This window comes from Balaenoptera physalus (genome assembly GCF_965194825.1).
Source record: "Balaenoptera physalus genome assembly, chromosome: 4".
Lineage (NCBI taxonomy): Eukaryota > Metazoa > Chordata > Mammalia > Artiodactyla > Balaenopteridae > Balaenoptera > Balaenoptera physalus.
In genome coordinates this window covers 93978850-94003301 of record NC_138891.1, presented here as the reverse complement: position 1 = coordinate 94003301, position 24452 = coordinate 93978850, and the positions used below count along the sequence as shown (strand labels likewise).

General features: G+C 36.1%; 1 long non-coding RNA gene across 1 annotated transcript in view; it reads right to left on the bottom strand.

The window, feature by feature from the left end:
• Positions 1-414: 414 nt before the first annotated feature.
• LOC309660213 overlaps positions 415-24452 on the bottom strand; it is a 298211-nt gene continuing 274173 nt past the window's right edge. Inside the window, exon 2 of the long non-coding RNA XR_014263278.1 lies at positions 415-2273. This is a non-coding gene — a long non-coding RNA (uncharacterized lncRNA). The remainder of the gene's footprint in view (positions 2274-24452) is intronic.

Here is a 24452-nt window from a genome sequence, read left to right as displayed (position 1 = left end):
TTACTAGGGAAAAAATAAAATCATTTTACCCATAGTACTTTTTTTTTTTAAATAAATTTATTTATTTATTTTTGGCTGCGTTGGGTCTTCGTTGCTGCACGTGGGCTTTCTCTAGTTGCGGCGAGCGGTGCTCGGCCTTCTCATTGCAGTGGCTTCTTTTGTTGTGGAGCACCAGCTCTAGGCATGTGGGTTTCAGTAGTTGTGGCACGCGGGCTCAGTAGCTGTGGCTCACAGGCTCTAGAGCGCAGGCTCAGTAGTTGTGGCACATGGGCTTAGTGGCTCCGCGGCATATAGGATCTTCCCGGACCAGGGCTCGAACCCATGTCCCCTGCATTGGCAGGCGGATTCTTAACCACTGCGCCACCAGGGAAGTCCCTACCCATAGTACTTTTAAATCATGTTTTTTTTTAAAAAAAAAAAAAGTAGTGAGAAAAAAAAATACAATCATGAAAGAAATTACCTCTGGAGGGACCAGTAGAAGCAAAGGGCCAAATCCTTAGTCTCATATTCATGTAGAATTTGTATGCCATGACTTTTAGAGGTCAACAGAAAGTCTGAACAAGCAAGGAATAAGTATGTGTGAGGGGAATTGAGTTTAAGAACTGAGAGTCATCAAGATGGACACAGAAATATGAGGCAGAAGAGAAACGGAAAGCAGAAAAGGTGATATCTTCCAAAATATTCGTGATGCCCTAGATATTAAATTTATATCACCAATTTAAGTATTAATGTAAATAAAAAGATGATACTGGACACAAAGTGAATGATTATAATTATGATTTCATAGGAAGCTATTACTTGAAATAAGAGATATTAAAACCGCTATTTGATAAAGATATTGCTTGCTCACTTTTCTTAGCGCTTCAGTTTATTTTAAAATAATGAAATGGAATTACAAGAGCCACTTACTGATCTCCTTCAGTTTGCCTATTCACTAATGAATTTTACATAAGAATAAAACCTTTTTACCAGACAAATCTTCTAACTAAAATATATCAATTATTAGAAATTCTATTTTTTTAAAGTTACGAGTTATTCCAAGTTTTCTGAAATGTTCTGATACTCAATCCCCACCCCCACATCCAGTGATTAGAGGCAAGATATCTACATGAAATACAAGACAGCACAACCACTTATGAAGATGACGAAATTATAATGCCCCTATATCTATGCCCAGAAGTTTTAAAATATATGTTTGATTAAAATGCAACAGAAATTTGTTTGAAATAAACTTAATGGATTTAAATATGTCCTAATCTCTCTTGCAAATGGGGGAGAGTGGTGAATTAACATTAAAAAAACAAATGGTCTAGATTATCACAAACTGTGTTATCAAAGAAATACATCCATGAAGATATGCTAAAGATAGGCATCTGTTAAACTTCTAATGGTTATCAGAATTCATAAACCAATTCAGCCAAGATTTATTAAAATCCCATATGCTAAATAATCAAGGTATTTCACAATCTGACCCCACTAGACTATGGCCTTATTTCCTGTCACCCATCATTCTAGGAAGTGGAATAGAAGGTTTCTGACAAATTAAAATCTAAAACAAGTTTGGGATTCTTGTATAAAAATAATATTCCCATAAGTGAAAGAGTAAAACCATAAGTGTGTGTTTTGGAAATTGAGCTTTTAGAGGTAACTATACAAAGCTTATTCTAGAAGATAGCAGGTTTAGTAACTATGTCAGAGTTAAATTAACTTTAAAGTTTAAACACGTTCACATGATCCTGTTTCCTATGAAAATTTAGACACAAGTACAAAGAGTGTACAGAGAAAACCAGCTTCTGATTTCAACCCATTCCGCTTGGTGACGATAAGCACAATGATGAGGGCTTAGGTTTAGCCAAAGTTATAATTCTGATTTCAAATTTGCTACTTGCCTGAACATCACTGGAGAGGAAGAACTACGTCTGTCTAAATCATCACTCCATCTGTAGCTACAAGCACAGTGCTCAATAAATATTTTCTAAGTTAATTCACTTATTTCAATTCAATTCACACTCACGGAACATTGACTCTGTGATAGAAAATGGTGATACAAAAACAGACAAAACATGGATCTCAGCATTCTTAAAGTTGTTTTGACCTCAGTTTCCATATCAATAAAAGAATAATGTACTGAATCATTTCTTTTTGTTTTTTTAAATTTAATTTATTTATTTTTTTAAACAGCAGGTTCTTATTAGTTATCTATTTTATACATATTAGTGTATATATGTCAATCCCAATCTCCCAATTCATCCCACCACCCCACTTCACCCCTGCTTTCCCCCCTTGGTGTCCATACGTTTGTTCTCTGCATCTGTGTCTCTGTTTCTGCCTTGCAAACCAGTTCATCTGTACCATTTTTCTAGATTCCACATATATGCGTTAATATACGATATTTGTTTTTCTCTTTCTGACTTACTTCACTCTGTATGACAGTGTAGGTCCATCCACGTCTCTAGAAATGACCCAATTTCGTTCCTTTTTATGGCTGAGTAATATTCCATTGTATATATGTAGCACATCTTCTTTATCCATTCGTCTGTCGATGGGCATTTAGGTTGCTTCCATGATATTGCATCATGTCTAATGTTCTTTCCCACCCTCAAATTCTATGATTCTACTACCTGAAGTACTAATTATTTATCTTTAAAATTATGCCAAGCCACATTATTATCAATTTTAATTTATCCCTGTTAATGGTAAGGAGCAGTGGTAGTACTGGGTAGTGGTCTAAAAGCATGGAAATTGAGATCAGACAGTCTTGAGTTTAATCAGGAGAAACCACACAATAATTTGAAAAGGGAAAATTTAATATAGTGAATTATTGGCTCTAATGAGAGATTGGAATAAGGAGGTATTGGCTAGTAAACAGTAAAGGGAACTCTAAAAATTATAGGAATAGCAGATATAAGAAGCAGTCACTACCCTTAGAACTGAGAGAGAACACCCTAAAGAATGCCCGTCCCTGCCAAGACTAAGAAATAGACATTGAAGGAGAGGGCACAGCCATGACTGGCTGAATGGCGGAGACTTTGCTGTGGTGCCTAGCTGGCAGAACTTGCTGGAAGTATGTGCTTTAATGTGCTTGTGAAAGCTGTTCACAGGGAGGTGCCTCTCACTGCAAAACCACCCACGTGGAAGCCGCTGGTCACTAGATGCTGCTGGGAGGCACTGCAGAAGCTGGGACTAATGAAGCAGTTGCCCACTTCAGGGGCTGCAGAAGCCAAGCAATGAAGAGGGCATCCATGCTATTGGAGCCTGCTGATCAAGTACTCCAAAACCAGAAAACAAAGCCGTTCCTCTGCATTATTTCTCCATCCCTCTGTACTGACAAAGCTTAACATTGTGCCAGTTGTCAAAGGGCCAAGATCCCTTTTCACAGAGCAGGCAAAAGGTGTTAATTTGGAGCCCATAGGCAATAAATAGATAAGGAGTACAGTCCACTCCTTTGTCTCTCAACTTCCACATGGTCCCTGCTGCTCACATTTTAACTCCCATACAGCAAAACAACTGTATATCACTACATAACAATGTATAGTATGCTTCTTAAAAGAGATTTTATTCCTTCCCCGAAATGAGAAACAGTCCCAAAAGTCACTGTATCCATCACTGGCTATATTAATTGCTCCTCAAATTCAGTAAGAGTCCCACTGAATATTCTGTCACCTAAAAACTAAATTATAAATTTAACTACCAATAGCATGTATGTGACACAAAGAGAAGAAGGCAAGATATGAAGAAAATTGTAGCATACAAATAAGTGCACACATACACACACACACACACACATACATGTATATATGGTATATCTCTAAAAGGTAGAATATGTCCAAAATGGGATAGAGTGAGATTTTTTTTTCATCATACACTCCTGTAGTATTGCAATTTGTTACTACAAGTATGCATGATTTTGTCCTAGTCCTATGTCTGCAAATTTCTAGATTTATTACCCAGAGCACTTAACCTATCTGGAGTTCTTTTCTTATCTGAAAAATAAGGGAATTAGAATAGATGCTCTAAATTTCCTTCCAACTCTAGCATATATGATTCTATTTTTATAACTTAAGAGCCCTGTCCAAGTACACTCCACATATGCTGAATAGATGTATCTTTAAGTTATATAAAAAACACAATCTTTGGACTAGAAAAATATCAGCTCAGATGTCACCATTTACTAGATACATAACTTTGAGCGAGTTGCTTAACTTTTGGACCTAAATTTCCTCATTTGTAAAATAGAAAAAAAAAATAAGACCTCATGTGCGTTAACATACAATAGTTCAACTAATTGTAGTTACGCTCTTTAATCAAATAAAAGTTTACCTTGATTCTAAGATATATCATCACTATGTTATGATCCATGAAGAAGGAAGGAATGGAGGTAGGAAGGAAGAAGAGTCTATAATTAAATCATGGTATGCCATTATTGTAGATGCTTTCCAATAACAGAGATGTTAAAATGTGGGTGGGGGGAGATGGTGAAGTACTTTTTAAATCTGTGAAATAAGACATTACTGTTCTTGTTATTCACTGAACATACACCACTCTGGTTGAAAAGGCAACTCAGCAATCATTTTTCATCTCCAATTCCAGTAATTAAAAAATGTTAAATCAATATTACACAATGTGGAAAGTAAAAAGCAAGTACTATGTGCCTTTTATGAAAGGGCAGAATGCATGCATTTTATAATGGATTGATTATTGACTGTCTACTATGTGACATACAGGATGTTAGATGCTTGAGATAAAACAGTGAGGTAAAAGAGGATCCCTGTTCATATTGGAGCAGACAGCCTAGAAGGAAAGAAAAGCACTGATAGAATTTAGTGAAGATAAAGAGTAAAGGAAGTATTTGATAAAACAAAACGGAGAAAAATACTATGTTATTTTTTTCTTAAAATAGAATACTAAACCCTAAAAAATGTGAACACTTTTCAGTACCTATTCCGGAAATTTTTGTATGTATAAAATGAAAACATAGTATCTTAGGTTGAATCAATATGAAGCAAATGATTCAGTGACTGGGACAAGGTGCCACGAGGATTAGAATAAGAGGCATTATAAGAAAAGAAGTAGAAAGTTGAAATATCCATTTCCCAAGCTTTATTGTCTTCAAGAATCTAGGGTTTTGATTCCTGACGTACACAAACAAAAATGTAGGAAAGAAAATAGACTTGCTTGTCCAAAAACAAAGGGGGGTGGAAGGTGAAGCCATAGAACAAGTTTCCAATCTGGAAACAAAAATGGCATGCTTTAATGTTTTACTGTCATCTCAGTCAAGAACAAGCAGGTATTCTCTAACTAGATGACAGTGCTTATGGTAATACTGGACTAGCAACAGAGTGAGAAGGCATTTAGTAATCTTTTATTTACTTAAATGCATACCCTGAATATATTTGTTTTTTCTTCTACCTGTATGACTCGTTTTGTTTTATTTTAAAGCTATCGTAGGATAGATAGGCATTTTACCTAGTGTTTTTCACAACAAAGCAAGTCATTGAAAAATTTAAATGACAAATATATATATATAAAATATATATATATATATATATATATATATATATATATATATATTTTGAGGTTTCTGGGGATTTGTTTTCTGTATTTTTCTAGTATTTCTTTCAGTTCACACTTTAGGGAAACAGTTTATGTGCCAGAAAAGTAGATATCTCTCCCTTTAGAAAGTTCTACAGTTTAACCCATCACTATGGCTGCAAGATGTATTTCTATCAAACCAGACTGACTTCATTCTATTTACCACAATGTATTCTGTTTGTAATCTTGAACCACAGAGAAAGGAAAGTTGAAATGACAAATACATTAAAGAGACTTCTATAGGTAATTTTGTGAACTCCTTTCCCTCCAGAGAGCTTCACAAGAAGAGGGATGTCAGCATAAAATTGTATAAACGTCTACAGGAAGGAATTCTTCATTACAAGTAATCCATTTGGTATTTCTACATTTGGCAACTGTCTTTACTTGTGTTCCATGGACATTAGAAACAGAACATGCAATATAATCTGTCTACTGGTCTCATTTAGATTAACTTCTTAAGGAAGCACTCTGTTAGGTATGAAGTTCTGGATTTCATTGGTGACTTTGTAACAACATGTATCATTTAGCAATAATTTTCCCGTAGCTCATTTTGAAAGAAAAAAAAGAGTCAGGTTTTATATGCTATATGATAGAATTAAATAAAAACAAACCTCCAGTAATTTTACATCAGAGGATAATTTCACTACCCTATTATTTTTCTTCTGTTTTTCTTTCTGTGTATCTCTATGCCTGATAAATCCTTATTCCCTAATCTTTCCACATTCTTGTTTTCCTTCTATCTTCAATGTTTAACACATGCTAAACACTTACAATTTGTTTTTAAGTAGAAAGGAAAATATGGGGATAGAATGCCTTATGTGCTTATGTGTATAACTAATAAAACACTAGTTACATAAATATTATTTAACACATATTTATGATCTTAAAATAAATTATATTAGAAAGGAAATAAAATTTCTAAGGTAGAAAAAAGAGGTATTTTTGAAGATAGATATTGTGGTAGAGTAGCTTCAGGAGCACAGATTCAATAAATGTACTCAGCCAAGTTACAGAATACAGAACTAGACTTTGGAATGTAAGCAACAAAATGTATAACCTTTTGATAATATTGATCTTGTCCATGGAAAGTGAGTTAAAGGTGAGGTATATAAGATAAAATAATATCAGCACATTTTTAATACTGAGTACAGTAAGAGAGAGAAAGCAGAAAAATATACAATCCTAGAATAAACCAATTCTAATAAGTGCCTATCTATGAAGAGCAGATATATGAAAAAGCCCAGGGAGAGTTAATAAAATTCAGAATTTCCATTCCACTATAGGCTTTATTATCCAAACTGTCCATAGAAGGATTGTTTAGCACCTGATTTTTGCTTCTGAAAGAAATGTACCTAGAATCTTCTGGTTAAGCATTGTGAATGTAATACATGCATTTATTTCTATTCCATCTAAAACACCCAAAATGCGGGGAGACAGCGGCACCTGCCTCCTTAGCGCAGTAGGCAGCGTGTCAGTCTCACAAAAGAGGATAGACTCACAATGCCAAGGAAAAATAGAACAACATAGAGATGTTAACTAAATTTTAGAAACCAGAAGCCAAATAGGCAGTTATTACTGATTTGGGAGACCTGAATGGAAGATGCTTCCATGTTAGGAGAAGGAGGGATTAACAACAAGGCTCTAGCAGTTTCACACTGCAGGAGCCTGAGGAACTGGAGGGCTCAGTTACTTCAGTGAAGATGCAAGGCAGAGCAGAAATCTGGATAAGTAGCTGAGTCTTTCAAAAGAGCTGCTATATCCTCTTCTCTCATCCCTAACGGTCCAGTAATTATCTCTCTCCTACCTGTGCTAAAGATGAAGGGTTTATCCTCTGGAAAGTTGAATAATAGAGAATCTCATCTAAGAATATAAGGCACAGGTGAGGGGAAGAGGTAAGTAAGGTACTAAAAATGAAATTTAAGTGAAAACTCGATTACTAAACATTGAGTTCACCAGCCCCTTCCCCCTCCTGCTGCTTAGACTACTAACACCCAGGTCTAAATCTCCAGGCAGAAAATGAAAGGAAAATAACAGATCAAAAGAAAAAAAATCCCACCAATCTGACAATAGGGGATCCCCTGAAACACAATGAAAAAACTGAGTTCTCCCATGGGTAAAACTCACCAATAAAGCAGCCTCACCTGAGAAAACAGAGCTCCTTACTCTTAATATAAATGGGAGGTCAAGGACCAGCAACCAATTATGGAAAGTCCCTAATACAAATAAAGATGAAAACATACAGGAAAAAAAGCAATCAAGGCAATTTAAGAGGCAAAATTTAAAATTTTTAAATATTTTATTGTCCTTAAAGACATAAGTGAACTATTATACCTACGAATCCAAATCAGAATGCTACCAAAAAAAGACTCTTTCAGACCAATGGCAATTTTTGCAGATTTAGAACAAAAAATCTTAAATTTTGTATGGAAACACAAAACACCCCGAATAGCCAAACAATCTTGAGAAAGAAGAATGGAGCTGGAGGAATTAGACTTCCTGACTTCAGACTACACTATAAAGCTACAGTAATCAAAACAGTATGGTACTGGCACAAAGACAGACCTATAGATCAATGGAACAGGATAGAAAGCCCAGAAATAAACCTACACTCCTATGGTCAGTTAATCTATGACAAAGGAGGCAAGAATATACAATGGAGAAAAGACAGTGTCTTCAATAAGTGGTGCTGGGAAAACTGGACAGGTACATGTAAAAGAATGAAATTAGAACATTTTCTAACACCATACACAAAAATAAACTCAAAATGGATTAAAGACCTAAATGTAAGACCAGATAATATAAAACTCCAAGAGGAAAACATAGACAGAACACTCTTTGACATAAATTGAAGCAATTTTTTTTTGGATATGTCTCCTAAAGCAAAGGAAATACAAGCAAAAATAAACAAATGGGACCTTATTAAACTTAAAATCTTTTGCACAGCAAAGTAAACCATCAACAAAATGAAAAAACCTACTGAATGGGAGAAAATATTTGCAGATGATACAACCAATAAGGGATTAATATCCAACATATATAAACAGCTCATACAACTCAACATCAAAAATATCAGATTAAAAATGGGCAGAAGAACTAAAAAGACATTTTTCCAAAGAGGACATGTAGATGGCCAACAGGCACGTGAAAAGATGCTCAACATCGCTAACCATCAGGGAAATGCAAATCAAAACCACAATGAGATATCACCTCCCACCTATCAGAATGGCTGTCATCAAAAGGAACACAAATAACAAATGTTGACAAGGATATGGAGAAAAGGGAACCCTCATACACTGTTGGTGGGAATATAAATTGGTGCAGCCACTGTGGAAAACAGTATGGAGGTTTCTCAAAAAACTAAAAATAGAACTACCATATGACCCAGGAATTTCACTCCTGGGTATTTATCCAAAAAAACCATACAGAAACAAAAACACTAATTCAAAAAGACACATGCATCCCAATGTTGATAGCAGCATTAGTTACAATTGTCAAGGTATGAAAACAACCTAAGTGTCCATCAACAGATGAATGGATAAAGAAGGTGTTTGATAGATATATAGATATATAGATATATATAGATAGATATATATATACACACACACACACAATAGAATACTATTGAGCCATAAAAAAGAAAGAAAATTTGCCATTTGCAACAACACAGATGGACTTGGAGGGTGTTATGCTAAGTGAAATAAGTCAGACAGAGAAAGACAAATACTATATAATATCACTTATATGTGGAACCTAAAAAATACAATAAACTAGCGAATTTAACAAAAAAGAAGCAGACTCATAGATTTAGAGAACAAACTAGTGGTTACCAGTGGGGAGAGGGAAGGAGGGAGGAGCAAGATAGCGGTAGTGGAGTAAGAGATACAAACTATTAGGTATAAAATAAGCTACAAGGATATATTGCATGATATGGGGAATATAGCCAATATTCTATAATAACTATAATGGAGCACAATCTTTAAAAATTGTGAATCACTATATTGTACACCTGTAACATATAATATTGTATAGCAATTATACTTCAATAAAAAATAATAAAATTAAAATATATGTATATAATATAATAGCAAAAAAGTAAAAATAAGAGAAAGATTGGAAAATAAATTTAAGGATATCTCCCAGAAAATTAAAAAAGCAAATACAAATAGGGCAGAAAATATAAGAAACAAAGAAACAAGATTGATTCAGAAAGCCCAACATTTATATAATAGAAATTCCAAATAAGGCAGAGAAAATGGGAGGGAAAAAATTATCAAAGAAATAAAACAAGAAAAATTCCCCAAATTCAACTGATAGACATGGATCTCCACAGTGAAAAAAGTGTACAGTATACAACAGAAATAAATAAAGAAACAAAACAAAACAAAATAAACTCACATCAAAATCCATCACTGCAAATGTCACCTGAAGAATGAAGGAGGATTCTGAAAATTTACAGAGAGAAAGAGATTAAATTAACATGCTAAGGACCGTGTAAAAAAGTACCATCAGCCTTCTCAATAGCAATGCTGAAACCATAAAACAAGGTAAACATGCTTTTAAAATTATGAAGCATGATTTGCTACATAAAAATTTAAGTCCAAGCTATATATCGACTGTGAGAATAGCAAAACATTTTCCAATATACATGCTCTCAAACAATTACTCCCTCCACATAATCACCTGAAACTGCTGGAGAATGTTCTCCAGCAAAACAAGGGAGTAAATAAGAAAGGAAGGTGTGATATGTCTTTGAGCTCTCTATCAATCAGAGTTCCTAGTTTCAAACAACTAAAGAGAATTCTAGGTGATTACATATATGCAGAGCATACCTGGAAGATATGGGTCATTTGTAGAATCATTGGAAGGGCTAGAAAAACAAGCCATGCCACTGCACTGTCCCCAAAGAAATGTGACTTTTTCACAAATGTGACAAGGAGTGGTGGAGATGGGGGTGGGGCAGGGGCTGGTAGGCACCATCATGGGTCCCCACAAGCACTGAAAGGTTCAGCGCAAGAAACCCAAGATCCAGGACATCTACTGAAGGCTGTTGGTCAAACTGTACATATTTCCGGCCAGAGCATCAACACCACCTTCAACCAAGTTGTGCTGAAGAGATCGTTCAAGAGTCATACCAACTGGCCGCCCTCTGTCCCTTTCCCTAATGATCCGTAAAATGAAGCATCCTGGCCTGGAAGACAAAACAGCTGTGGTTGTAGGGACTAGAGCCGACGACAATGTGCATGTCCAGGAAGTGCCCAAACTGAAGGTGTGCACTGCGCATGAGCATCTGTATGTAGAACTGCGTCCTCAAGGCCGGGGGGCAAGATCGTCACCTTCAACCAGCTAGTCCTGGACTCCCCCAAGGGCTGTAACACCATCCTGCTCTCCGGTCCTCGCAAGGGCGGAGAGGTGTATGGGCGTTTCTGCCCGGGGAACAGCACAGCCACACTAAACCCTTCGTGGGACCAGAGGTTTGAGCATGCCAAAAGCCAATGGGCCAGACGCAGCTACAAAAACTAACCCCAGATCCTGCCTTGTTACTAAAGATTTTGGATGTAAGTAATTAAGAAAATAAAATGAAATGAAGTGAAATGAAATGATTTTTAAAAGGGATCATTGAGGCCTTTCTATTTTGTACACAAAACCACTGGGCATCATGCCTGTGGACACCTCGGAGATCGCAACGTAGATACACATGGCTCCAGCCACTTGGTGGGAAGTGAGGTGAGAAAAACAATGGTTTGGGTGAATCACTTGATTACAGAGCTAGGGTTCCAGATGGTCATGATTGGCCTCCGTAACAGCTCTAAGGAAGTAGTGAGAACAGGGACGGGAGAGGGCAGTTAACTACCAGAGGCCCCTCCAAGTATTGGCTGAGGGCCTTAAGCTGCCTCTGCCTACATGAAGAACTCCACCTTACAAACAGTGTTACTTCTGTGACCACCAGAGGAGAGCACTCCCGGTCCCTTCCTTTATCCATCATGAGCCAAGTTAAAGTCAGCCACGGACATATTTGACTGAGACATCCTAGCTCACATGTTTGCGTCCTGGATGAAAGGGTATCAGGGAAAATGAGAATCTAGCATTTTCAGCTACTATACAGTAAGTCACTCTTTACTTCCCTACCGTGTCCATAAGAGTGAGGATTTTCCCAATCACAAAAAGGTTTCAGATGCTGGGCATACAAAACAAACAACAAATGTTTGTTTTTGGTTTTGTATTTTTTTTTCTTTTTTTATGATATCCATGAAATAGTGGCTCCAGCACTAGTAAGAGGTGAAGGGCATTTCCTAGAGGACAACATGGAGTGTGAGGGTGGTGGTTATTCATTGAGCCTAGAGAACAACCAGACAGACAGAAGCTGAACACTTAAGAATTAAAGCTCTGGGAGGGATTTCCTAAAATTAAATTAAAAGTATTCCAAAAAATAGAATAGATTATTTGACAACTTTGACTTAGTGGAAAAATGGGACTGAGAAGTGTTAAACAGTATGGAAAATTTAGCCAGAGATTATAAGAAAACTAAATAACAGCAATAATAATAAAGGGCAATTAACTCCACAAATGAAAACAAGTTGTGCAAGAAAAAAATTTTGATAACAGAGCTCAATTTGGCTCTGAATTAAACGATATACACAAAGCCATAAAAACTAAAATCTCTGAACAAAGATCCCATTTAAATGCTAAAAACTGGGTTTGTTAGATGGGAAGAGGAGATATACATATCCGTGAGAGGAACATCAGGGTGTGAGAGGAGTTTAACAGAGCTAAATCTTCAGTTTCCATAGTAGAACTCAATACACAATATCTGAAATTTAGGAAGATATTCAAAATGAGTTATTTTGGAACCTAGCTAAATACCAAAGAAAATGACTAAAAAACTTAAAGGTGGCATCCGCTGGGGAATATGGAGAACTGTTGTTGGAAGGGATGGACAGGAGACTGCAGTTTACATCTTATTACATTTTGATTTTTAAACCATTTCCAAGAATTACTTTGAGATAAAGGCACACTTAATCTGTAAATTTAGAATCTGTAACTAGGAAGAATTAAGTACTTACTGATGGTGGCATTAAAGTTGCATTATTTGAAAAAGTGTATGTCAAAACATAGCAAAAACTATAAAGATTTTTATATGTTATGACTCAGTATTTCCAGTTATGACAATTTATCATGAAGAAACAATTCAACAGGGTTTCCCTGGCGGCGCAGTGGTTGAGAATCCGCCTGCCAATGCGGAGGACACGGGTTCGAGCCCTGGTCTGGGAAGATCCCACGTGCCGCGGAGCAACTAGGCCCGTGAGCCACAACTACTGAGCCAGCGCGTCTGGAGCCTGTGCTCCGCAACGAGAGAGGCCACGATGGTGAGAGGCCCGCGCACCACGATGAAGAGTGGCCCTCGCTTGCCACAACTAGAGAAAGCCCTAGCACAGAAACGAAGACCCAACACAGCCAAAGATAAAATTAATTAATTAATTAATTTTAAAAAAAAAGAAACAATTCAATAAAGCAAAATGCTATTTATTGTAGCATTATAGATTTGTGTATCAAAAAAATTAAAACTGTAATGGATTGATGACAAGCAAATATGTTAAAACCCACAAGTTCAAAACTATATTTAAAAATATATTAATCACTTTAGATGATGACAGATAACTAATTCATTATTTAGAAAGTGGTAAATAAAGGGAAACAACCAAGCATTTAACATGTCTCTCCCACATAAAACAAATGCACAAGTTAACAAAATACTTGACTGATAACCTCAAAAGAGAGACAACCAGATATTATGTGCCTGCTGATGAAAGATACACCACCACATATAAGGTGTTTTTGCCAGAAGTTACAAGCCTGAATCAGATCAAGCCATACAAATAATCTGTTTTTTAACAGATAAACTGCAGGAACAAAAATTAGTAGGAAGGGTAACCTATAGGTTAAAAGATACTAAGGAGATACATCAAAATAAATACAAAGTTTTGACCTTATTTGTATACTGATCTAAACAAACCCATTGTAAACAAGCTATTATATAACTGGGAAAATTTGCACATGGACTTGATATCTGATAATATTAATGGGTTATTTCTAATGTTGTTTTAGACATGATAATATTGTAGCTATGTTTAAAAGGGAATCCTTACCTTTTAGCAATATATACTGATACATTTACAGCATATTCTTGGAATATATTTATAATATTCTTGGAATATTTTCTATGTAAAAATAATTGAAATGAAATGTAGGATTTGTCTTTCATTTATAATATTAAAAATTAATTGTACAAACCAAGGAGAATTTCAGATATTTTATCAAATATCATTCAATTAACAGTTCAGACTAAGTGAAATTTTCTCTCTCATTCTTTCCTCTTATTCACTTTTCCTCTCTCTTTTTTATACTTATTCTCTATGTTCATATTTTATCTTCTACTCTTTTTTCGTATTATTTACCTTATTGCTCCCCATTTCTTTCTCAAATAAATTTACTTATAAAGGAACTTTATTGTGGAAGTGCATTATGGATGTCCAAGGTGAGTATCAAACTTCAGAAAATTGGACCTCTTAGCAAATTTCAACTGTAACAGTAAGTCTGCAGTATAGTTTTTTCCATAGTTATCTACTGGTATATGTATAAAGACTTAATCACAACAGTAACACCAGAGTTCTCACATGGTCCAACTGTTAAATAACTCAGCATAATAAATTTAGCTGTTTTCACATGAACCACTGATGCACGAAAATAATTTCCTGCTAATCAGTAATAATGACTATATACCCAGTGAGTCACCGTTACACTTTAAGAAGAAGACTGTGCTAATGCGTGAATAATTATTGACCTGATTAAGTGTCCAATCTTGCTCTTCGAAAAAAAAAAGTGCACATCATTTAACAATTCAGCTGTATATTTTCTGTGAGATAAAAGCAAGAGGTAATTTGGATAACTAATGCACCAGCTAAATTCTGTTAAGCAGTTCCCAAAAGTAGATGATTTTCATCTCCCTTAAACATTCAGGAACCTACATTTTTCTCTGCTTTGTGTCCTTAATATGCTGCCAACTATTTTCTAAATTTTTTTCCCTAGAGGCAAGGGGAAAAAAGAATTAGAGAAAATGAAGTAAATGATAGAGTTTTATCTGTCTCTCAGTTAAGAGGGCTTGGAGTTCAAAGAAAAGGCTATTACTAGTTAGTGCCACAGAACATTCCTCTGCAAGGCCACTTTTCAATGCTATTAGAAAGGTAAGTCTTTTTGAGCAAAGAGAAATGCACAGGATTCTAGATATTTAGCAAAGACCAAGTTGGAGGGTGATAAAGGGCTAGGAGCTATTAGTTGTTGTGTTATAGTTGTCTCTGATCAAATTGTTACTTCTGTTTGTTTCCCTAAGATTATCTCCCATTAAGTACAAAGAGAGAGCAGTTTTGCTCTCCAGAAATGTCTTGACATTGTAAATCAGATCAGAGGTATAAAGAGGGAAAGAGGATTGCAATCTGTAAAGGATACAATGCTTCTTCATTTGTGAATGAGTGTGTGAGATCTGAATGCTATGTTATTAACCGCTGAATAAATATACTGTGTTAGAAAAACTCTGTGAAAAATTAAAATTAGAAATAGTTTGGATTCTGCAGCAAATCTGTCGGGAAAGCATCATAAGAAGTTTCACTAGTGTATACTACTATTTAAATTTTTCAGTTCTACTGGGAGGAGAGAAATTCATCTAGCAAAGCAACGTCCTTTCCTTCAAAGGAGCCATTTGTTTATTACCCATTATGAAACTGTCTGTTTATCACCCAAACTACACTGGAGCTAAATAACATAGGAAGTATTCCCACAACTAACATTTAACCAAAACAACTTTAGTGATCCTGATGAGCAATACAGGGACCTTCCAAGAATAACTGAAAAATAACTGCAACTCTGAGAAGGGCAGAATATTTTCACTGAATGCCACATTTGGACATAAAGATGGAAAATAATAGAAAAGCTAAAGCTATCTTTGGGGAGGGAATGTTGTTTGTGTAGCAGTTATGCCCATTCCAAACCATTCACTTTCATTTTAAGGGGAAGTGTGAAGCTACCTCAAAGGCACTTTGAATCAACAGAGTAATACTGAGTTTTGGTTTCATAAGGCAAGTATTTCTAAAAGTTGTTTACGCCTCAATATTAACTCCAGGCTTTAATCATTTAACCTTTCAACTTCTTCCTTACGGAATGGTATTCTCTCACTTCATGCCATGAGAATACTGAGTTCCCCTTTGTACTATATTAATGAGTCACTGAGAAGATTCTGCTCACTTCAGATTGTAAATAATATGTCTATGTTACAACACCAAATAATAATTATTCTTCATTCTGATGACTCTTTGTCATTAATAAAATGAGTATATAATGATCATTATGTTCTGTTTAGAGAGGCAATCATTATATAATACACTTTAGAATAACTTCCACCCCAAATGTTTAAAGTATAAAGCTGCAATGAATAAGAATAATTTGGGTTATCAAGAAAATTTACTGGCCTGGAATCATTTGTATTCCATTATATTGTATAAATTACTGCTGTATCAGCATAATAACACTTATCATAATGTTCATTCCAATATAGGTTTTTCCATCTCTAAAGAGACTCAATATGGTATTTCTTCTTCTGAAATAGACTCATCCATATTTGACTGGTTTGGATCAGGCAAAAGGGATTCTGAATGATGCAAACATAATGTTAGATGAAGATACTATAATGTTTCTGCTCCCAGAGGTGAAGTTTATGTTTCTCTAGGATTGATTCAATACTGCAGAATGGGAGTTACTCATGAGATGTGAGGATTTCACCAGTCTTCCCCTGTCTCCCCTTCTCTGAACCCCTCTCTTCAAGGTTGCATGTCAAGAGAATTGAAGTACGTATCCTGCTCTCCTGCCCAGTTGAGTCTCTGGATTCAGACAGTTCATAAAACGCATATTTTTTTAATCTCATCTATGAAATAAAAATATATCTCCCTTAATGGCATTGCATTAATGTTTTCATTGCTCCCCTTCAGCTGGAATCACTAACTTGATGAAGTTTGTACTCATGCTGCTACACAGAAATAGGAGGTTACTTCCTACCTCTCCTTCTTAAGACCAGGGTAACTATGAAACTCCAGTACAATTACACATTCTCCGGGGATAGCAACATTTAGTGCATGCCCTAGAGCAGGAAAGTAGGGAATGTATGTCAATTTTAAAAAAAGAAAAAACCTTCCAGTGTACTTTTATTTAGAATGGGGTATTTGCTTGTAATGATAGGTCAAGATCTTTAAAAAATTAATACCATTTGTTCCACCTACTTTGAAAAAAGTTTTATGAAATTTAAAATTAGAGAAATAGTGAAATTAAAAATATGTTTTAAAAAAACTGACCAGAAAAACTGACTTGGGTAAATGAGAAGCGGAGAAATAAAAATATTATGCCATAAAACCTAAGCTCAGTACAAGTCCTGTGGCAGTTTGAAACTTCCTGTTTACCAAGAGAAAGGATGGAAAATATAGTTCTCATCATCAAAATTTGGAATGCTTATCTGACGAGAGACTACATTTCCCTATACAGGAGAGCTGAAAGGAACCAGTAGTTGAATAATTCATTCTCTGGATAAACACAGGGTTTTTCTGAGAATCCAGAACAGGGGCAGAGAGAAGCACAGGAGTGTGGGTTTCTCGAATATACACACTAAGACAGAGACATCTTAAGGTCTTTGCTGTAATCCAAATGACCACATTTCTTTAATATGAGCTATTGCCAAATATCTCTTTAGCTTCTGCTGTTGTCTCCTGGGCTGTGTGTATATATCTCTCCATGAAAAGCAAATTTAGCACAATTAGAGATTCAAATTAATGAGGATAATTTCACTGATCTAATATCTAAAATTTTCCCTTCTTCTATTACAGACTGTTGTCCTTTGGTCATTCTTATTGACACTTTGATTTTATAAGAAGTAAAAAAATGTTAGTTTTATAACTTCAGTGAAACTCTCTTCAAAGATTTAGTGGGCAAGAAGAAACACAGGCCTAATTGAGCTTTACTATACACTGTAGATTCCTGTTTTCCATTCTCTCCATGGTCTCTTACAAGCCAATTCAATTCAGCAAATATTTATTGAGCACCAACACATGATGGGCTCAGACAGTGCGAGGAGTTACAGGGGTTGAAAAAAGATATATATGGAATAGTTTCTTCCCTAGAGAACTTTTAAATCCTTATTAGAGGAGGAACACATAAAGACTTCCTTTTTTTAAGTGGGAAACTTTTAACATTAAATGATTAAGAGCACAAGCAAAGAATACAAAAGATAAGATTAGAAGAGAATAATTCAGAGAAGACGAAGGACTTGGACCGGACCTTGAAATAAAATTGGTGAATTCAGGCCAGGGAAGTAACGTCAGCCAAGACATGGAGAAAAGAAAAAATATCAGACTTTTATTGGAGATTGAGAACTGTATGCTGGGAGAACTGGAGAGCTGACAGCAGGAGATAAACATGGATAGTTAGGAGGGCAAAGAAGGAAGTATACAAGTTTCCCTAGATTAGTAAGAGTACATAATTTATATATTAAATGTCATCACGTAAATTCTTACACTGTAAACTAAGACATTGTTTTGTTTCCACATCTATGAGAGTCTGCAGAAATTGCAGAGGTAAATTTTATTTCCTCTCTACACTAACTGGCAGAGTGAGTCAGAAACGCTGGCAAGCTCTGAGGGCAAGACATATTTTACTTTTGCTTGAAAACATTAGCAGTTATTAAAATAATTCTCTTCATTTCATCTGTTATACAATAGACAGGAAACGCATGGGAGAAAAACACATATACCAGGATCCATTAGTCCTTTCACAGCTGAGGAGAAATGAAACCTTGCTTTGTCAAAGTAATTGGGTTATTATATGAGACTAACTTCACTCCAGACCCCTTTTCTCTCTGTGGAGAATATGTAAGCGGTCAGTGTTTTGTATCCCCACCTCACTACAGCCCTTTTAAGAATATTTATTTTATACCTCAATAGATAATACATATATTTTGCAGCTTAAACTTATTATTATAAGTTCATTATTCATTCAATTATTATATGAGTGCCCACTGTATGTCAGGTATTCTTATAAAGTACAAGAAACACAATGATAAACATGGAGACTAAGGTCCCAGCCATTGTGGAACATATACACTTCAGTAAAGGAAGACAGCAACAAGAAGGAAAAAGTGGACATGATGAGTTCACTCTGTGGTCAGTGCTATAACGGAAATAAACAGGGTCATATGACAGAGGATGATGGGGAAAGAATAAGACCTTCCCTTGAATAGGGCAGTCATGGAGATGATCCCTGAAAAGGTACCCTTGAGTTTAGCTGGAAGAATGTAAGGAAGAACTAGATAAAAAAGTCAGAGGAAGAGCTTTCTAGGCAAACAGAACTGTAAATGCAAAAGTCCTAAAGTCTCTGCAAAGAACCTGGTGTGTTCAGGGAATAGAAAGGATATGATGTATAATAGCTTGGCTGCAGGAAAAGGGAGAATGGGTGGCATGGGCTAGAAAGTTAGGAAGGAACCCCATTGAAGGGTTTGGTTAGATGGGGAATTGGGGAGAAAAGAGTGGATCAGGCAAGTGGTTGAGAACTATAGGGGGGAAAAGGAAAATGGTCCTTTCACAAGGGTAAAAAATCTTCTAAAATCTTCTTTTCTTGGCAGACACCATTCTCTTTAGTTTGCCAGTTTCTTAAGTAGGGAATTTTATTTTTAATTAGCTATTTTAAGCTGTAAAAAGTCAAAGACAAAGTGAATTGAAGTTTTATTTTCCCTTTGTCTTGGACTTTTTCCAAGAATGTGTATACAAAGGAATCTAGACAGAAAACTTCCAAACTGTCAACTAAATTAGACAAGTGTTTATTAATCACTTACTGTCTGCTTTACTATTACAGGCACTGTAAAATTACAAAAGAAGGCAGAAGGCATGGTTCCTACCCTCAGGGAACTTATAACCTATTTGAGAAGACCTGTATAAATGCAAAAACTAGAGAGCAATGCTATCACAAATCTCTAAATCAGCAGAAGGAATTGGAGCACAAGTTGTATGTTTAATTTTTATTTTTATTTTATTTTTTTAAGTTGTGGAATGATATAGGAACCACTGTGGGGTGGATTCCTCCAAGAATGTTGTGTGAAATAGCTGAGGCAAAGCCCAGTTATAAAAGACGGGAGCTGGATTTCTAAACAAGGGATAACATTCACAAGGTTGGGGTTGGGTACTGGGTTTCTAGGGAAGAACAGACACTGCAGCTGAGTGTTTACCTGGAGCTGAGGAAAAAGATTAAGAATAATTAGACAAGGAAAGATGATATAATAGAAGGTCTATACAACCACACTAAAAAATTTGTATCCAATAGTTGGCAGAAAACTACTAGACTTTTAATCAGTCAGTATAAAAGTAGAATTTTTTTTTGGATAACACACAACAAAACAGCAAACACATGTAATTCTTCTCATATGAGAAATACTTTAAAGAAGTTTCCTTAAAATCCTTATAGAGGGGCTTCCCTGGTGGCGCAGCAGTTGGGAATCCGCCTGCCAATGCAGGGGACACGGGTTCGAGCCCCGGTCCGGGAGGATCCGACATGCCGCGGAGCGACTAGGCCCGTGAGCCACAACTACTGAGCCTGCGCGTCTGGAGCCTGTGCCCCGCAACAAGAGAGGCCGCGACAGTGAGAGGCCCGCGCACCGCGATGAAGAGTGGCCCCCGCTTGCCACGACTAGAGAAAGTCCTTGTACAGAAACAAAGACCCAACACGGCCAAAAATAAATAAATAAATAAATAAATTCATTAAAAAAAAATCCTTATAGAAACTCTCTGAGATAGATCATTAACTTCAGGTGACAGGTTAAGAAACTGGGGCACATAGGGTTACTTAACTTGATCATCGTCACCATATAATCTCTCATAAAAACAGATTAATATAACCCACAGGATGTCTCTTGCTGCCCAAACTTTTAACATCATCAAATATTAGGTGTCCCTACTCTATGAGCAAATGTGATACAACGAAAAGGGACCAGAGATGAACACCAGGCAGAAGAGTTTGGTACCTGTGAGTTAGAAGCCTACATCTCAGTGCTAACAGTGAGATTGGGGAGGAATAAGTCTAAAAGTTCTTATAAAGGATGATTATCCGGGCTTTGGAAAATATGCATGTAATGAGTGAAAGAAGGAATAACATCAAAATAGTTGACTTAGGAAATGGGGAGGATAATAGTGTAGTTGGCACAAATGTAGAACTTGGAGAGGAGGGTTAATTAGTGGTGAAAAATAATAGTTGTCTGGACAGAGTTTACGAAGATGTAAGAACTTGGCTGGGAAGGTATTCACAGGCAGCTGTAAAGCAGATAGAGAATCAATTTAGAGCTTCATGCCAAGTAGACTTTAAGTCAGAGTAACTTTTCTATCCCTGTCTTTGCTTTAAATTTGACTGCAAACATTGAGATTCAGAAGAGATTCTGGTTTAACTTCAGATGAATAACTCCAGCAGCCGTGTCTAAGACTAGTCATTCTTGGAGGTGATGGGGTCAAGCGCCACAGCTAGCTTGACATTTTGTTCAAACTGAGCTGTCCATCTGCTGTTCTGGACTGATAATGCTGCTGTTCACACACAAAGAAGATATCTCGGTCACCTGTGACTAGATTTGGGAAGCAGACATGCAAGAAATGATGGATGGCTTTACTGTAGCAGAGTGTGGAGTAGGAGTAGGGGAGGGCAAAGGTGGGAGAGCAAGGAAAGTTTACCAGAGACTGAGAAAAAGGCCAGATTTCCCTTAATTAATCTTTCGGTCCTTTACTACTTCACCTTCTTGTCTTGTGGGTTAACCCCACTGAGACCCTCCATCTCACGCTGATTTTAATTCCGATATACCACAGTAATGATGCATAAGGCAACCACATACGAAATTTTGCTATTCTTCTCTCTCAGAAGACCCATGGCAGTAGTTGCCAACTGGTACTAATATGGCCTACCTCCAAATCACAGGAATGGTCATTCATTTTTCAAGGTAACTAATTTGCTTATAATCTTCTTCTCACCATCTTTATTCTCCTTCTCACAGGGAGAAAAAAATGGGGTATTACAGAAACTTAGTTGGACACTAGCCCTGAAAATAAATCATTTTAAACATCCTTGATCTGGCAAGATTTCCATAGAAAAGATATTACAATATGAAGTCAGAGGAAAGTATCCTTCCCTCTCAAGCCACAGAGGCCATATTTTCCACAGTTCATGAAGAAAACCAAGTAGAATAAATCTTGAACACCCATTCTACTTTCATTTAGCAATCATCAATTTACAAACAATCATCTGAATAAAGATTCACGGTACAAACCTAGAAAGATTTCATTTTATTGATGTAGCCTGCAGTAATGCAGATACTTTGGGGCCTACATTGAATTTGTTAACTGATTTTTTTCAAGATACGCATTATATGAGAGAAAAAGCGAATCTTGCCCTACCTGGGATATAGGTAACAATTTACTTGTTTGTCTAATAATAATATATCACTTTGTATAATGCAAATGAAATCTATAAAACTGTGGACTTGTAGGTTGTTTTTTAAACCCTATTGCAAGAAGGGAAATAGCTAACTACTATCCGCAATTCTCAAATCACTTCATTTTTAAATTTATTTGTGTGTTTATTTGTTTGCTTATGTGTTTGTTTTCAGTCATCCAGTAGAAGAATGTTTGAAAACCTGCAGTTTCACAAAGGCTTATTTGATTTTCTATTGGCTCCATAGATAACCAGCCATCAAGATAAAACGTACAAAAACATCAGGCTATTATTTTATACCTGAAAAGACTACTAACTATTCAGTTCTGTGAAACATATTCAAAAGACAAGTGTTTCCTTTTGTACTGACTTGCAATACATTTGGCATTTCCTTTCTGAAAGAGCTTTCAGGTTTTTCAAAATGGTTGTAATTTGAAGTCACAAACGGTTTATTTATGTCTTTAGAAAATGTTTACAAAGACCCAGTCATGTGACTGTGCTATTCATAAAGGCAGAACATAGTATTTCTAAAATATAATATTCCTTAATCTCGGGTGTCAGTCTTTGACAAATTCATGCACTTAGCACCTGGTTTAAGCTAAATAATACTATAAAAACAATACCAGAGTCCTTTCCACTTTTAGGAGGCTGAAAGCAACTTGGTCTTCAGGATGCCTGATAGCTGTACAGTCACCCAGTCAGTATTAAGGATGCTGAGCCACTTTATTATCGTGTCCTTCTATCTTATCTTCTAAGTCCATGTGAAAATAACACATTCAGGTCAGCTGAGTCTCTAAGTCTCGTACAGAACATTTACTTTCCTGCAATAGAGTGTGCATGTGTGTATGTGGAGAGTGTATTAATAATACCCTCTGAGCAATTTCCAGTCACTTTTTGTTGTTGTTTTGCTGTCAAATGATGCTAACAGATCCACTCAGATATATTAACTTTCTTAACTAGATTGCTTCACTTGTTGGGAACAGCATAAAAAAAGCTTACTGCAATAAACTTCCCATCAAATATATAAATGATTATTTTATCATTTTGTTCTCATATTAATGAGCATTAAAAAATGGTCAGGTTTATTTTTTTCTTTCTTTTCACAGAAATATTCATTATCCTGCCTTCTAGTATATACTGGTGCATAAGAGGGTAAAAAGTCTTGTGGTTTTATCCCAGGTCATATATGGATATAAAAATTGGCTGGTGATTTGTGGTGTTGTTTTAAGGATAATATTGAGAAGACTTGAATAAAGTTAGACGTGTTGATAAAATGTTTTTTTTTTCTTTTTTAATCTTTTAAAATTCAGGGGAAACTGGCCCTGTCCCCAACTCCAGGGATAAATTTTGATTGGACTAAGCCAATCATGAAACCCCCATTCCCCTTTCAATAGCTTGTTTAAGTAAGGGCATTTGACACAATTCTGGCCAATAAAACATGAAGGAAAGTCTGCTGGGGACTTCTGAGGAAAGTTTCTTTACTGATATAAATGAGGACATATATGTTGACATTGTAATATCTGTATCTAAGGCCTGGAATCACAGTAGTCATCATGTAATCATAAAAGAGACCAGGTGAGGAAAAGCCAAATACAGTCCCCAGCCCTTCCCAAAGGGTCCTCCTACTTTTTATTCAGTAAACATAACTGGATAAAGAAGAATACCCAATTTCCTATGGAAGATTGTTGGATTTTCAAAGATCCAAAGCTCCATCATGACCCATCTGTCAGGGTAAGGGTATATAGGGTTATGTAATAAAAGGAGCCCTGACCCAAGACTATTTTACACAAATTTATAATTGCTTTCCAATTTCTGACTGGGAAGTCAGAATGGGCATGCCATTAGTTGATGAAATTTACACTGGAATCCAGGATAACTGAGTGCTCCCAAATTGTACAAAGTCATAAATTGGCATAAGCCAAAAAGAAATACATCCTAAAACAGAAATAGTACATCTAAGACTGCACTTAAGCAGGTCTAAAGAGCTTAAGTTAGTTGCACAAAGAAGTGGTCCAGATCTCCATGTCACCTACTAATTTTACCTCTATGTCTCTTCCTTAGCTCATACCTATCGCTTCATAGAGAGTTCCCTATGATCACCTATCAGAGGAAGAAAAAACAAAATCTTGGTTCATGGACTGAGTCTTCTTGACGTATAAGTCCAAGCTGAATGATGACTGCTACTGTACTGTAGCCCCAGTGAGGAGTAACCCTGAAAGACAAATCAAGGCACAGAGTTTCCGGCTGTGTACCTGATCAGCTACTTTTTGTAAAAATAAAACTGCCCCATGGTAAGGATTTGCATAGATTCA